This window comes from Podarcis muralis, chromosome 9 (assembly GCF_964188315.1).
Source record: "Podarcis muralis chromosome 9, rPodMur119.hap1.1, whole genome shotgun sequence".
NCBI lineage: Eukaryota > Metazoa > Chordata > Lepidosauria > Squamata > Lacertidae > Podarcis > Podarcis muralis.
The window spans coordinates 46,656,714-46,673,599 of record NC_135663.1 but is presented as its reverse complement, the minus strand read 5'-3'; the positions used below and the strand labels follow the sequence as shown (position 1 = coordinate 46,673,599).

General features: G+C 42.1%; 1 long non-coding RNA gene across 4 annotated transcripts in view; it reads left to right on the top strand.

Moving 5' to 3' along the window:
- Nucleotides 1-16,886, top strand: part of LOC144328882 (uncharacterized) — a 104,067-nt gene that overhangs the window by 5,655 nt on the left and 81,526 nt on the right. For all 4 annotated transcript variants that reach the window (XR_013394237.1, XR_013394236.1, XR_013394235.1 and 1 more), the window contains exon 2: nucleotides 408-446. This is a non-coding gene — a long non-coding RNA (uncharacterized LOC144328882). The remainder of the gene's footprint in view (nucleotides 1-407; nucleotides 447-16,886) is intronic.

Sequence of the window (16,886 nt, the reverse complement as noted above, 5' to 3'; positions counted from 1 at the left end):
TGAATACATTTATAAGCCTTTTTTATAAACTAGGGGCTGCCACACAAACTTGTTCCGAACAAATATTCTGAACTTCTTGAAAAAGATGTAATTGATGTTGACATGCTTGAAAGCCAGCCGAGGCATGTAGTGGTTAGATCCAAACTAGGACCGAGAAGATCAGGTTTCAAATCCTAATTTTGCCATGAAGTTCATTGGGTGACATTCTGCTAGTCCCCATACCTCAGTCTCATCTACTTTACAGTGTTACTTTCAGGATAAAATCAAGAGGGAGACTAACTACCCTGAGCATCTTGGGAGGACCAATGGGAAGTTTTGTTTGTTTGTTTTTACAATCAATCATGTTCATTTTATGAAATAAATAAAAATAAAGTAATGTAATGTAATGTACTATTTATTTTTTGCAGGTGATGTGTCAAGTCCACTGGCTACACTGAGAAGCCGAGGTAGGGAGATTCAGCATGTTTCCTTGCATGTCAAAGAATATATTTAACAATTTCTTCTTCCTCTTTGTCTTTTGGTTAATAAAGAGAAAATTAATCCGCCCTAGCAATGCAATTAAATTAACTTCATATGGAGTAATTAATTTCAGGACTTGTGGTTGCTTTCAGGTAGTAGTGTCCTTGAGGATGCTGAAGCTTCACCAGGCTCTTACTGCTTCAAACACATCCATTTTTAGTGGCCAAACACATCCTGTTTATAATACATACCTTAGCGCACCCTTTGCTAGCCTGGTGCCAAATATGACCGCATATTTGTTTGTTTTCTAACTAACTAGATGAAGGGATTTGGTTTGGTACAGTAATGACTGAAACCAATTTCTCATCCCAAGACATGTGCCTCAGTTTCAGTCACGGTGATATAGGGTGCTATAATCTACAAGTCCTGGAAAAGAAAATATTGTTCTCCAATTCAGTTTTCAATCCTGATCCAACCGGGGGGCGGGGCGGCGGGGGGGCGTGGTTCTTGCTTTCTGTAGAAAGTTAATTTGCCTGTTCGAATTTCAGCCTATTTAGTTCACTCTCCTCTTCTGTCAATATTGCCAGTTGTTTGATTCACTGAAATTAGGCTCAAGAGGCTTTCATGCATTATTTTGCTTGAGGGGATAATAAACTATAGGATTTGTGGTCTTAAGAACAGCATGTCTGTTTCACTCAAAGCTATACCTGGTAAGGGCTGGTGAGATTGCAGGAACTGGCTTGGCATTAAAGGGTTAACTTGTTAAGATACAGCTGTGTTGGTACAAAAATGTCTAAATGATGTGGAAGTGCAGGTATCATAATGATTGCAGATAGGACAACAGTTTTGTTAGAAAGGCCAGGATGAACAGGTGGTGCATTGATAAAAGGATGGATAATTTTGGTGTGGCTATTGGAATACTCAGGGCAAGATTTAGAAAGATTATGAAGCTAAAGAAACACAACTGTCTGCCTTTCTTTCCCCCTTTTCCATTGTTTGCTAATTTTGCTAACAAATATGTGATGTGATTGCTTTACATTGAATTTGATTCATTTTCATATAACACAAGAAAGCAATTGCCAACAGCTAGATTCAGACTTGTTTTTCTAAGCAGCTGATTTCAGTATTCTGTTTACCAATTAGTGCCTTTTTTCTTCATTATTTATTATTGTTTCCCCTGTCTTGACATGGGGATTATAATCATTTCAACATGCTAATAAATGATTGGGAAGTTTGTCTAGTTTCATTTTAACTTCCATTGATTCTAATGATGGCTTCTTTTGTTAAGATAATATTTTAATTTGCACTTCAATACAGCCTCCCTTTTGTGGAGCTCAAATAGTTCTGCGAGTATTAATAAATTCAGTCTCAGGAGAGTAAAATATTATTGTCCTCATTTTACAGAGAGGAAAATTACTGATGCACAGTAAACTGTCCAGGTACAGAAAGTCTATGACACAGAAATAAGGTTAGAATATTAAAGTCTTCCCTTCCCAAGCATCAGTTATATCATATGTACTCCCTTTTCTGCACTTAGCCTTAGGCTGTTATGAACATGTCGACTCTTGGGGGTTCAGCCTTCCACCTGGCACCACAGCAACTGAACGTGAACAATCAGCACATTTCACTAATTCAGGCTTCCTGCCTTTCCTTGTTGCAAATTGAAAGACTTAAGGAATAAGGAGAAGAGCTGTGTGCGGCAGCTGATTGAGAGATGCACTACACACATCTGTTCTTTAGGCTAGAGGAGAAATAGATTGCAAACCAAACCTTGAGTTCCCTGCATGCTCGGGTGACTGGTGTACATAAAGAGCACATGTTGAGGATCCCATTTATCTCAACGGAAAGAGGCAGTCCTCATGCACCAAGGAACGGGAGCATTTTGCCTCCCTCAAATGAAATGAAATGAATGCTGTATACACATAGAACAGAGCACTGCAGCCTTTGTCTCTATACAATACAGAATCTGAGAGTGGGACTGCAGGTTAGGCATGGCAGAGGATCAATGCAAAGAAAATAAGATTTTTTTTTAAAAAAAACATGTTACTGGTTCAACATTAAATGGAGGCTTTAGTGCCGTTGCCCCAGCTCTGTTGAACACTATTCCAATAGAGATTCAGCAGGTGTCTTCTATATTGACCTTTAAACATTCACTGAAGACCTTTCCTTGCATCCTTGCTTATGAAGACAGTTAAGATAAAAAAACAAACACTTTCTGTAATACTAGGTGGTGATCTGCTTCAATATATATTTTGTGGTTGTGTATTTTGTATATATAATGGTTGACATTTTGTATGAGATTGTGGCGCACAAGTATTTTTATAAATAAAACCAGTAAAACCTACAAAGGATCTTGTGGCACCCTAAAGACATTATGCTAGCAAATTTATTGCGGCACAGGCTTTCGTGTGCCCATGTTCACTTCATTAGATCCATGGAATGTTGTCTTCAGTTGGCAAGTATAGGTACAGCGGGGTTTAGAGAGAAGAAAATGTCAGCATGTTGTCATTTCTTCCTGTTTCGTTTCTGAGGTGTCTCTTATCTGTTCCTGGGCTGTTCTTTGCATTCCTAGAGCATGTGGTCTTAGTTTATCCCTGTTGACTCTTCTATCTCCTGCTCCTAAATGTGTAGATTTTAGGTCTAAGATAGACATTTGGTAGACATTTCCATTAAAAACACAGCAGAGGCTTGCCCTGATTTTTGTACTGGAGAGACTTTTGCTTTCCTCTGCCTGCCAAAAGGATCCACTGTGATTCCTTTACTTGCCTCCTAATATATCTTGACATATGCTCGCTGCACTTCCTTTTTTCTTTTTTCTTTTTTTGGCCTCCTTTTTTTCTTCCATGTTCTTCCATGTTGACATTCTTGTCATGAAGTCTAGCCTACTAAATTCTTTCATGACTCATACCTTTTCTCTTTCTGAATTCCCCTCCTGCAACATCACCCTCACCCCACATTTCACTGTCTGTTAAAAGCAATATGTATTTCTTCACTCTCGCCTCTCTGTAGACTGCAGGCTGCCAATCTTATGATGTGCTTTTTCCCACAATATTGTGCTGTTGTTAAGACTTTTTTTAGGAGTGGCGGGAATGAAATAGAAATGTCCTCCAATTTCATTTTTAGTTTCTTTTAATTCATTGGATTGCTGTCCTTTGCTTAATGTTAAGCACTGATGCTTAGCATCACTATTATTTTTGTAATTAGTATCCTGATTCTTAGAGAAAGCGGTACTAAGTTATTTGCTCTCTTACACTTTAAATTGAACAGAGCATTCATCTTTACTCCAGAATAGAGGTGCAACCAACATGATAAGCAAGATACAACAATCACTAGGACTTCATACTAAATATTTTGCACTTTATCCACTACTGCATAAAACTACGGTTAATTGCATATTGCTGAGGACTGTGTGTAAATGCAGGGTTGCGTTGGTGTATACAGTGGTACCTCGGGTTAAGTACTTAATTCGTTCCGGAGGTCCATTCTTAACCTGAAACTGTTCTTAACCTGAAGCACCACTTCAGCTAATGGGGCCTCCTGCTGTCACCGCACAATTTCTGTTCTCATCCTAAAGCAAAGTTCTTAACCCAAGGTACTATTTCTGGGTTAGCGGAGTCTGTAACCTGAAGCGTATGTAACCTGAAGTGTCTGTAACCCGAGGTACCACTATATTGTCAAGTAAAGCACAGAAACTTCATGGGAGTCCTGAAAGAGTTATTAGAATAGATATAATTTATAGCAATATTTTTTTTGCCCTTTTAAAGCTGAAACTGCTGCTTCAGAACCAACATGATGCCCATAGAGGCCTTCCCGAGCATCCACAGAGCCACCGCCCCCTGCCCCTTCCACTGCTGAAATTCGGTTTGAAATAAGCATTCTATACTAGCCAATAGACTAGGTTGTGCTGTGTGCTTGGTAGCAGTGTGTGGGTGTGGTGTCCAAAACTGCCCATGGACCACAAAAGGTTGGCAAACCCTGTCCCTCCCCCAATAATCCATGCTCACTTGAAACATCTCAGTGAACAGGACTTACTGCAACTAAAAGTGGATGTGGTATTCCCACCATGAGTTTCCTTTTCATCTGCTTCTGTGACTCGTTGGGTGTTGCTCTGCGGACAGTTCTAGTCTGCCGTAGGAATATAGCAAACCAGCCTAATGCTGGGTAAGACTATTGGTCATTTCGGCTCAGTATTGTCTGCACTGGTTGGCAGTGGCTACCCAAGATTTCAGACGGGAGCCTCTCCCATCCCTACCTGGAGATGCCTGGGATTGGACTTGGGACGTTCTGCATGAAAAGCAGATGATTTACTGCTAAACTTCAGAGGGGTCAAAAGTTGGGCTTGCCTTCTGTAGCCAGGTTGTGAATCCTGCAGGGGTACCACTCAGATCCACAATAATGGTTTCTCGTTGTTTCTCTCCTTCCTAATGAGGTTCCCAACCTGGGTTGTATTGCTACCTCCTGTAAGCTTGGTGTTGAAGGGTGCATTTGTCTAAGCAAACCCCAAAGTCATAACCTGGTGCTTGTTCTACCACACAGACACCAGTACAGAAATGGTGCATGCAGTATATTCAGTGTGGAAGTGTTTGTAACGTTACAGGACTTGAGCCCTTCTTCTGGGAGGAGCTGTGGCTTACAGGTTTGATGTGATACTCCTAATTACTGCCTGGTTGCATTGGAGTGCAACTGCACATCCTTCCCAAATGGTCCTTGCCTTTTCCCTGGCAACAGGGTGGTTACTAGCTGCTATCTGTAATGGGTCTGCCAGGGAACCCTGGAACTTGTGATGGCATGGGCTGTTGTTCCCCTGCTTACTAGCCTGTGGTTTTAGCTGAGCTGTGGGCACTTCCTGACTCCACACTCATCCACTTTGTGGGAACGTGTCTGGAATAATTTATGCACCATCCCCTGAGCCTTCCCACATTCAACCACACGTTGATCGATGCCTTCTGTGCATGGCTGTTGGGAGGCTTCTGCTGGAGTTATGTCATGATTGCAAAAGAGTTGTAAGGATGCTGTGAGAGTCCCTGTTACTGCTGCTGTATCATGCCATTTCTCCCACTGCTGTTACTGTGTATTTGATGTTGCTGGTGGGAGAGAGCAGCATGTTCCTACTCCAGCTTAAGCTCAGGTATATGGGTGGCCACAATTCAACCATAGAATTTGTTTAACCAAGTGTCGTGTTTTGGGATGTCACTAATACATCTCCCTGTTTCTCTGTACTCACAGTCATTCTTACTCCGAAGGAGTGTCATTTTTTGGATGAGTCAGTAAACACACACCCCTGTTTTCCTGTCGTCACATTAATTTTTCATCATGTTTTCCATTTAGACAGAACATTCAATTTTTGAGCTTCCACCCAAACATTTACTGGGTGGATGTGTTCTAAGCTCCATCAGCATGACCTTATCCTGCCATTATTTTATACTGGCCCTTGGATTCTAAATTAGCCTGGATGGAAGTCTGATTGATTCAGTAGAGCATATTTCCAAGTAAATGGACTTCGTATTACAGTCCTAGAGTTCATCGGGCTTTTCCTAAAGAGTTGATTTTGTAATCAATGGTTCTCATTTCAGCTAAAGTTCTTCCTGCTTAAGATTTCAGATATGGATGGGCACCCATTCATTACTTGTATGTAGGTCTCATTGGTTTCTAGAACTTCCTTATATCTGACACTGTATGTGTTACAGAAATTGGGCAAAACAAAAAAAAAATTCCTTCCAGTAGCACCTTAAAGACCAACTAAGTTAGTTCTTCGTATGAGCTTTCGTGTGCATGCACACTTCTTCAGATACACTGAAGTGTGCATGCACACGAAAGCTCATACCAAGAACTAACTTAGTTGGTCTTTAAGGTGCTACTGGAAGGAATTTTTTTTGTTTTGACTATGGCAGACCAACACGGCTACCTATCTGTAACTAGAAATTGGGCATACACTGTTCATCTTTTTTTTAAAAAACACACATGTACATTGTATGAACAGGTATACAGGTTCAGCCAATGAAAATGGATGCTGGAAGCTTCAGGACGGACGAAAGAAAACAAATAGTTAAACTTTGGAATTCTCTCCCATAAGAGGCAGTGATGGTCACCAGCTTGGTTTAGACAAATTAATGATGTGTAAAGCTATCAGTGGCTACTATCCACAATGTTCTCCGTCCAATATCAAAGGCAGTATGCCTCTAGATACCAGTTGTTTGGAAGCACAAGAGAGAGAGAGTGCCATTACACTCAGGTACTGCTTGTGATCTTCCCATAGGCCTAAGTTGCCAACCTGACATGCAAAGGCACTATACAACCCACAGTGTCCAATGGCAGGGCCTCCAGACTTAGAGCTGTCATATATATAAAATAAGTCTCTAGCCTTCCTAGAAAGATAATTACAAAATGAAATGTGCAGATAGCACTCTAAGCAATTTATTTGAAATGAATGAACCTGGTGCTCCTCTTGCCTTGTGACTAGTGCCCTCAGCATCTCTAAATTTCAAATGTGCCCCCAGGCCCCAAAACGGTGGCTATACCAACACTATAGGCATTTTGCTTGACCACTGTGAGAACAGAATGCTGGACTTCATGAGCTTTGGTCTGACTCAGCAGGGATTGCTTTCTGTTCTTAATATCTAATTTCTATAATGTATGAACTGGCACAGCATGTGCCTAAGATTGCAGCCTCTTTTTCCTGTGTTTCAAAGACAAGCTAGTATTGCAAGTGCTTTGTTGTTTTGTCTCATAGTCAGGATAATATAATATGTGGCTCATAGATCTAACGGGCAGATTACCTATGAGGCTGTCAGCAAGTAAATATCAGTAGGGATAGGCTGCTGGTATTGAAGGAGAGAATGAAAAATCTAAATCTGTTTTAAAGCTGAGGTTTGGAGCAAATAACAAAAGTATTCTTCATGCTTATCTCTCCTTTTCCTTCCTTACAATGCGCCATGGCATTGACAGATGTATCCTAACCAGGCTTACTCAGATATTTGTTCCTTTGATCCCAGTGGAAACTACAAAGTATGCTTGGGATTGCAATGGGTCTATATAGCCCTACAGATTGGCAACAATAGGAGTGGCATGTTTTGCTTCAACTGCTGCAGCATCCTAACCAGCCTGCAGTGCCTGATCCTCATGTGTCAGTAAATTATGTGATGAAGCAGGGGAAAAACAACACACACATAGTCATAGGTAGCAGCCTTGCTATGTTTGGGCTTGTAGGTTATGAGAAGCTGGAACAAAAGGAGATGTGACTCAGGGTCCCATCCCTTATCCCAAAGGGGAATGTTTCAAAGGCGTCAATACGGATGCCTGCTTGACGCACAAGCCAGGGTGGAGACCTGGAGAAGCAAGGTGGAATAAGAAATTATACAAGAAGCATGGTCAAATCAGGGTCAAACTACATGCTACGCTTAATGCATAGTGTGCAACTATATAACTTCTTTTGTTTTATTTGATTGGTGTGCTCCATTCTACTGAAGCCCTGCCTGCCTCCGATTTTCATGTTCTTTGGTCAGCCTCCAATAGGGATGGTGAGGGGTCTTGATGGAAAGCTGAGGCAGGAATTCTGGCAATTACAGATCCAAACTGGAGTGGGCTTGAAGAGTTTGGGGTCCAATCCACAATGGAGCAGAAGGTAGAACCTAAAATCCAGAGGCAAACCTCTCCCCAACGCATTTTTGGAGTTCATTGCATCGAAATCAATATTTCATTGTCTGCAAGATAGCACTTCTTTTCAAAGCTGAATTGTAAATAAGAGACCCGAATGCATTATGTATAGAGGTTTATGACGGCCTCCATCCTCTTTTAAAAGGGACTTTTAGCAGGTTTTATTTCAGTCTTCAGATTCCAGTTCCAAGGAACCTTGATTTAGTACAGTGCTTGCCCATGTGCCATAAGGTCTTTTCATCAAAGAGATTGCTGAGAAAAGGATTTCAGAGAAATAAATACAGCCATGAATTGTGCGTAAAAGGTGAACAGGGAGCTGTTATATGGCTGTACTTAGATAAAAAGAACTAGAGGGCATATCAGGCAAGATATTTAAGACAATGCTTGATGGGAATGAATGACATCACATCCACCCTCTGATTTCTAATGCTCTCCATCGCCAGAGAGACGTGATAAGAAGGCTGAGTGGCCGCTTGGTGTGACATGGTGCTATTCCATGCAGATGCAAACATAAATGCAACCTTATATGCTTTCCTGAATTACAATTCAGAAACAGAACAAGATCTATGCTTCTTGTGGACGCCAAAGACTATGGCTAGCAAAGTGAGTCTGATCTAGTTTCACTGGTAGGTGAATCTGTTAGTTTCAGTTCCTCTCTGTTCCTCATTTTCCTAATCTTAAATTCATTTCTCCACATTTCCACATCAATTTGTGATTTTTTGTGCAAATTTATCCTGATGGACCCATTTCTGTATGCACTTTTGTCCAATATATACATTTTTGCAAAGCAATTTCCCCAAATATAATGCATTTTAATATTATTTTCAGCAAAATGTGCATTTCCCCCCACATATTACCCTAGTCTATACGTTTTTGTACATAGCTGAAGAACTGCACTGCAAAATTTGGAGAAGTGTGAATTTTGAAGAATGGCTGTGTTTTGATTAAAGTTTGCCTTTAAATGCAGACTAAATCAAATTTCTGCCCTATCCCTACTCATAAGTAAGTGCCACTTGGTTCAAAATTACTCATGGGAGACTGTGCATAGGATAGTAATCTTACTTTGCAATCCTGTCCATGTTTACACAAAAGTAAGTCCCACTTTGGCTGCATTCACACAGCAATTTATTCTGTTTTCCTGATGTTTTCCTATCTGTTAATTTTTGCTTTATATTTGAGCTTACACAAGGTGTCAAATCCACATCTGGAAATATAGCAGAATGCGTTACTTGCTCTCAGAAAAAAAAAAGTTTGCAAATAACAAGGAAGGAGCATGAAATTTGAACTATATCCCGCTATATTCCTGGAAATGGCTTTTGCACCATGCGAAATGTCAGAAAAACAGAATAAACTGCCATGTGAAGGCAGCCTATGTATCATGGTACTGGACCTCTTGCCCCTGTGCAATTGATGTATGGTGCTTACTTCCAGGAAAGTCTGCATAGGGCACAAAAGGGCACGACTCCAGACCTCCCCAAACATTGATATAGAACAAATGCTTAGATAACTTTGGTGGCATCATTTCTGAGCAGCCAGCACATTCAGTTCAAGCAGTCAGTCAAATTATACTAGCTGCCCTTTTTTGCCTTCATAAAAAAGCTTGACATCCACAAATTGATGTTGTGCTAAACCAGAGCATTTGCTTATGTCTGCTTCCTGTGAAGCCACAGCACTTCACCAGCACATCTCGACTAAAACATAGTTGTTGGGTTTTTTTTTAAAAAAAGAGAGGATTCATGCATGTATTCACTAGCAGGAAAATCTCATTTATGTTGAAAAGTTAGAAGGAGCTCAGTAATCCCCATGGCTCTCTTCTCCATGAAGTAGAAACCTGCCTGCATTTTCTTGTTACAAAGCTGCTGAAGAGACACATGAATGACATGGTGATAGATGCTCCATGGAGTGACTAAAAGCCTCCTCCAACTTGCAGGTGACCCTCCTTTAACAATTACTGGGATAGTGAAGCCACCGCAGAGTTGTTTGTTTTTGGTGTGTCTCTCTGTGTTGAATGGACTGGCACATCACAGACAAGCGGAATGATTGAAATTCATGTCCTGGCTCAACTCAGGTAAACAGTAGAGAGGGAAGGAGGCTTGTAAAGGCGTCTCAATAGGCTAAAGTGGAGGTTGGGAGCCTTGGATCTGGGGGCCAAATGTCACCCTCTAGGCTTCTTTATTTGGCCCCCAGGCCACACTCTCCTTAAATGCTTTTGCCCAGCTAAAATTGAACTGTGACAATGCACTTTGGTTGCTGAAAAAGAATGGGGATATATGAGTTATAGAAACCTTTCAATTTTGCATGGCAATAGTGTAACCTCTTGTACAAAGGTAAGAGTCACATCCATTGCTCTGTCCACTTTTGAATCTGGACCTGCCCACCACTGGTAGGTGGCCCTTGGAAGGTTGAGCATAAGGGAATGTGGCCCTCAGCCTCAAAAAGGTTCCCCATCCTTGAACTAAAGTGTAGGATCCTAGCTCCAGGTGATAAACGGTGTCTAGAATTCCAGCTGATCCCATTTGTGCAGTTGTGTGGATGGGTTCTGCAAGAATCTGTCTGGAAGCTTACAATTAATAATAATAATAATCCCTGTTCTCATGAATAATTATCCCTGTTCTCATGATGAACTCATTCTTGTTCTGGTAACCCAATCCCAAAGGAAGATGGCTGGAAACGAAACCAAGACTTGCTTCTGCAAAACCAAATGGGCATCCATTTGCATTATTGCAAAGCTCTATCCTTGGGCCTAATCCAGATGTTGCAAAACCCTGTAGCTACTAGAATAAGGGGGGACAGACTATCCCACTGGTGTTCAAAAGCTTACACTGGCTGGCGATATGCTACCAGGTTCAAGGTTCTTGTATTCATTTACAAGACCTTTAACAATTTAGGTTCAGGATACCCCAAGGGAGGGCCTAATCCCTTATATCCCTTGGAGTCACTGTTAGTGCCTCCCTGGCTCAGATGCATGGATCATATCCACCAAGGGCCGAGCATTCAGGATTGTGGGCCCAATTTTGTGGAACTTCCAGTTGAGATCAGACAGGCCCCTTCCCTGTAGAACTTCCAGCACTTATTACAGACTCCTCCCCTTCCAGCAGGCATTTTAACTGTAGTTTAATGTTATAGTTTTAACGAAATTTACCTTTTCTGAATGTCATTTTCTATACACTACTTAGACATGGTTGTAGTTAAGCGGCACATAAATTGTTTAAATAAAAATATCACTACAGACCCCTCAATCTTCACTTATTTGATCCTTGGGCCTGAAAGCAACCTGACAAGGTACCAGTGTGATGTAGTGGCCAGAACATTTTTCCCTGGCCTGACCACAACTCACAGGACTGCTACAAAGACAAAATGGCACCAGGGACGGGGTAGAGATCTTAGAGGAAAGATTGGGTATAAACACAATAAGTCAATAAATGCAAAATTCTTATCATGCCTAGCCCTGACTTTGTTCTGAGTCCTCAGAAGGTGAGCCAGAAACACCACAGGTCAATGACCTTAAGGAACAGGCAGAGCCAATGCGAGGATCCCCTTGAGGGATCCTCTGGGTTGATCATTTATGAAGAACCTCTGAAACTGTCGGAAGAAGAGGTGGAGCCACACACACCCAGTCCTCGAGAGTGCCAGCTCCAAAACTTTGGGCCCAGGCCAAAGAGCAATGACACAATATACCTTTACAGACCCAGAGGAATAGGTCTACTCCTGAGTAACAAATTCCTGAGACTTGTCTGTTGACTGTGGTTGTGGTTAGGGTGTGGTTTTAGAAGGGCAGAGTAGAAGATAAGGTCTCCCTCTTGGGCCTTACAGTTGCTGCTGGAAACAACCCAACTCTGGTTCCTGTGTCAACTTCCCCCGCCTTGTTGAATTCCCTGTGACTTTGAGCTGTTTCCTGACCTCGTTTCTGAATCTTGTTTTGGACCCAGACTGCTTCTTTGTGCTTGATATGGGCTTGTTGAGGCTACACTGCACTTTCATAGAATCATGGAATTGTAGAGTTGGAAGGGACCCCAAAAATGGTCTAGTTTACCCACTGCAATGCAGGACTCTCAACTAGATCATACATGACAGGTTGCCATCCAACCTCTGCCTCAAAACCTCCAAAGAGGAAGAAAGCACAAGCTCCTGTGGGAATCTGCTCCACTGGCAAGTTGCTGTCAGAAAGTTCTCCTTGATGTTTAATTGGACTCTCTTGTAATTTGAATCCATTGATTTGGGTCCTAGCAGGATAAAACAAGTTTGACTCATCCTCCATGTGATAGCCCATTAGATATTTGAAGATGGCTGTCATATCTTCTCTCAGTCTCCTCTTTACCAGGCTAAGCATACCCAGTTCCCTCAACTGTTCCTCATAAGGCTTGGCTTCCAGACCCTTGATCATCTTGGTTGCCCTCCTCTGCACATGTTCCAGCTTGTCAATAGCCTCTTAAATTGTAGTGCCCAGAAACGGACAAAGTACTCCAGGTGTGGTCTCATCAAAGTAGAATAGGGCGAGACTATTACTTCCCTTAATCAGGACACTGTACTTCTGTTGATGCAGCCTAGAATAGCATTAGTGTTTCCCCCCCTGCTGTATCACACTGTTGACTGACGGGTGGCGCTGTCGGTTAAACCACAGAGCCTAGGACTTGCCAATCTGAAGGTCGGCAGTTCGAATCCCCGCGACGGGGTGAGCTCCCGTTGCTCGGTCCCTGCTCCTGCCAACCTAGCAGTTCGAAAGCACGTCAAAGTGCAAGTAGATAAATAGGTACCACTCCGGCGGGAAGGTAAACGGCGTTTCCGTGCACTGCTCTGGTTCGCCAGAAGCGGCTTAGTCATGCTGGCCACATGACCCGAAAGCTGTACGCAGGCTCCCTCAGCCAGTAAAGCGAGATGAGCGCTGCAACCCCAGAGTCGGTCACGACTGGACCTAATGGTCAGGTGTCCCTTTACCTTTAAGATTTGTTACTTGTTTTTGAGAAAACCATGTTTGTATAGGCAATCACACCATCATTTAACTGGTAGTAGAGCATGAGAGGGCACTAAGATTGCCCTACTTCTCAACGTGTAAAAAAAAAAGCTGCCTCTCCATTTTCATATAAATGATATGTGCACATTTAAAATAGTTCTTGATATTGAGCTAAGTGGTGGGTGGGGTGGAGGGGCTGGGGTGGGGAGATAATCTGGTCCTTTTTGTCATTTTAACCAGGTTAACTAAAAGCAGCCAGAAGGTAACCCTGATTACTTCATGAACCTTTTTATATATTTTTTAAACATCATTGATTTATGAAAGCATTTTATTTAGAAATGTTCATCTTTTCCTGTAAGGATGAAAAAGCACCTGTTTTTAATGTCTATTAATTATGGATCAAAATAATAACAACCCAAACATTTTTGTAGCATGTGTGATTTTTATATTTCCGTGGCACCTTCTGTTTTGAGATATATCAGGGAAATCTCAAGAGTTATTTTTAATCAAAGGTTTTTGTTGCATGTTAAGCAAGTCAGTTGTCAGAGAGGGAAAAACCCTTTAAATAGCTTCAGCCGTTGGCTTTTTGAATGGAAAAATATTACAAATGTAAATGGGATGCAGATTGTTTTACAGACTACTTAGAGACAGGGGAAGCGATTAAAATATTCAGATTTCATGGCTGCATTTCTTTACCTGTCAAATGTCAGGAGCACTGTGGAAAAGTGAGAGCAATCTCACTACAAAAACATTACAATATTTTGCCTAAGTAATTAGTGTATCTGAACTTGAGTTTAGGTTCATGTGCCATTTTGCCTTTAACAGATGTTGTTTAAAAACCTGGAAAGATTTGTAAAGTAAAAAAAATATCTGCACCTGGATCTGAAAAGACCACAATGTGGGCACCAAGGAAGGGTCTCTGGGGAGAACATTCTGCAACCAGGGTGCCACCACTGAAAAGGCCATCTTTCTGGTAGCTGCCAATCGCACCTTATTTGGTGGTGGTGGTGGGGCTTATCTTCCTGTTTATCCTATGCATGTTTATGCAAACACAAGTGACACTTTGTCTAATTGAGGCTGACTCCCAGTGTGCATAAGATTGCAGCCTTAAATCGCAGCTGCTTCCTGCGGTACCCTGTCAATCCCTTTCAATTTTCTTCTTAACATCTTAAACTTCTATAATTCTTTCTTGGCAAATCCTCCCAAATCCTTTTTGCCTTTAAAAAAGAAAATTAACTAATGGCTAGAAATGCTTGTAGGCCTTTGATATCATGCCCCTGACTGTTCTTTGGTATGTTGACTTGGAGGGCTTAAGCGGCTTTTTCAAATAACACGATTTGCATACAAGGCTTCCATACATTGCTTTGAAGATTGCTTTGAAAAACTTCCCCAAGAAATCAGTTCCTTTGCAGTGGTTCCTCAGTTGAGTGAAGCCTTACTATGAGTCGAGCAGTAGAGTTTTTTTTAATAAAAAAAATACAGTGATGTTAATTGGAATAACGTGTGATTGAGCCTGTGGTGTTTGGGAACAGACTGCCTTATAGCAGAGTTTGCTAGCCGCAGTCTCTGTGGGTACCAGTGTGCCCGCTAACACCTCCTAAGGCACATATGAAAGGACTCAGTTAATATCTTCTCAATAATCTATGTGCAAGATAGTAGGAAAACCCACACCTCTCTCCTCCTCCTAACCTGGCTAAGATGTATTTTTCACATTTAACCAGATACTCATCCATTACTCCTCCCCTTCCTTTTTGGCTCATATCTTGTGATGGTGTAGCCACAAAACATCCTTCTTATGGCTCATAGTGAGTAATCTGTGGACTCAATAAGCCATTGTTGCCGACACAAGTGATGAGCGTAAAGTTGCAAAGCTGCTGTTTAAGCTGAGGTCTTTGTGTGTACATGGTGCTGATTTCCCTGCACCCTTCCATTTGTTTACTTTATTAGTTGTTGACTTCTTATTTATCTGCACCACTGTGGGTGTGCTTATTTCACCCAGAAGGACTGGCTGGCTGAGACACCAAAGATCGCTCTGTTGTGTTGCTGATTCTGCCAGCTGGTGATTCGGCAGTTGAGTGGTCTTTATTAACTCTCTCCAGTGTGACCATCTGCAGCTTACTGCAGCACATAGATTTACCACAAGAGCAGTAAATTTCCAGTGGAGCTTGTTGCTGATTGAAAATACAACTCAGGCTTGAGCAATATTATCCCCGCATAAAATTGTCAGCTTTGAAATAGTTGACCCGACATTCGGGTCTCTCTGCATGTTGAATATCAACATTCCTGGATAGGCAGCTGGCGGTGAAGAAGGTGGATGCAAACCCAGTGCCTCTGTGGTATTGGGGAAGGGTTGTAGCTCAGTGGTAGAGCATCTGCTTTGCATGAAGAAGGTCCCAAGTTCAAACCCTGGCATCTCCAGGCAGGGTTAGACCCTTTCCTGAAATCCTGGAAAGCTGCTGCCAGCCAGTGTAAACATTACTGAGCAGGATGAACCAGTGGTTTTTGTGTAAGCCAGTGTGGTGTAGTGGTTAAGAGCGGTAGTCTTGTAATCTGGGGAACCGGCTTCGCATCTCCACTCCTCCACATGCAGCTGCTGGGTGACCTTGGGCCAGTCACACTTCTGTGAAGTCTCTCAGCCCCACTCACCTCACAGAGTGTTTGTTGTGGGGGAGGAAGGGAAAGGAGAATGTTAGCCACTTTGAGACTCCTCTGGGTAGTGATAAAGCGGGATATAAAATCCAAACTCTTCCTCCTCCTCCTCCTCCTCCTCCTCCTCCTCCTCTTCTTCTTCTTCTTCTTCTTCTTCTTCTTCTTCTTCTTCTTCTTCTTCTTCTTCCTTTATCCCTGTTCACGTTAACGCAGCCTAAGGTAGTGACCCTCCATCACATCCAAGGTTGCTTCCAGACTACTTGCTTATTGAACATTCATTCTGATTTGTTTGCAGGGAGGTTAGACCACGCTGCATCAAGCAAATGCTATATTACACTTTCCAATGCATTTCCTCTTCACTTACCGTATAAAGTCCAATTTTGAAAGGAAGCAGGTTTGTTGCTCAAGAGCTCCAAATCGACCTGAATTGTGCGACCTGAATTTTGCAGTATGTGATTGAATCCTGCCTGAAAACAATGACTGTCTGGAAGTGCCCTTAGACAATGGTACAGACTCCATTGAGCAAGGCTTTAAGAAGGTCTTTGCAGTCCTCCACATGATCTTCAAGATTCCTTTGTTTGAGAAGGGATTCACTGGCTGCTTTAAAACGCCAGTCCTTAGTGAAGACAACACCATGTGAAAATGCTCTCATTTTTCAGGAAAGGACAGGTAGGTAGGTGGCTGGCTGACGCTTTGTTAGGATGTTTTAACAGCAGGGTTTCAGGAGTCACCTCAAGCCTGTGATTTGCAGGCAGACACTTGTTTCTACAAATCCGCAAAGCGAGAGATGTTCAAATTGGGGGCAAGGGAGGCCTTGCACATCCCGTTTTTCAGAAAGAGGGAGAGACAACAGGAATAAAGGAAGTACTTACCTTTTGTGTGTTTTCTGATATTGTAACTATATGTTTTTTTCCAAGTTTCTAAGAGCAGCCCTCCTGAGGCTGTCATGGTGTGTGTGTGTGTGTGTGTGTGTGTGTGTGTGTGTATGAGAGAGACTCTTGTCAAGCTGTTGAAATGTTTGGAAAATATATAACTCATGTAGCTCTTTTGTTCTACAAAGAAAAGTCGGTTAATGAGGGCATCCTGTTGGGGAGGGGGCAAATTGTAATTTGGGTTCAGGTGACAAATGAGTAAGGATTGGTTTGAGGCCGTAGCTCAACAATTATACATAATG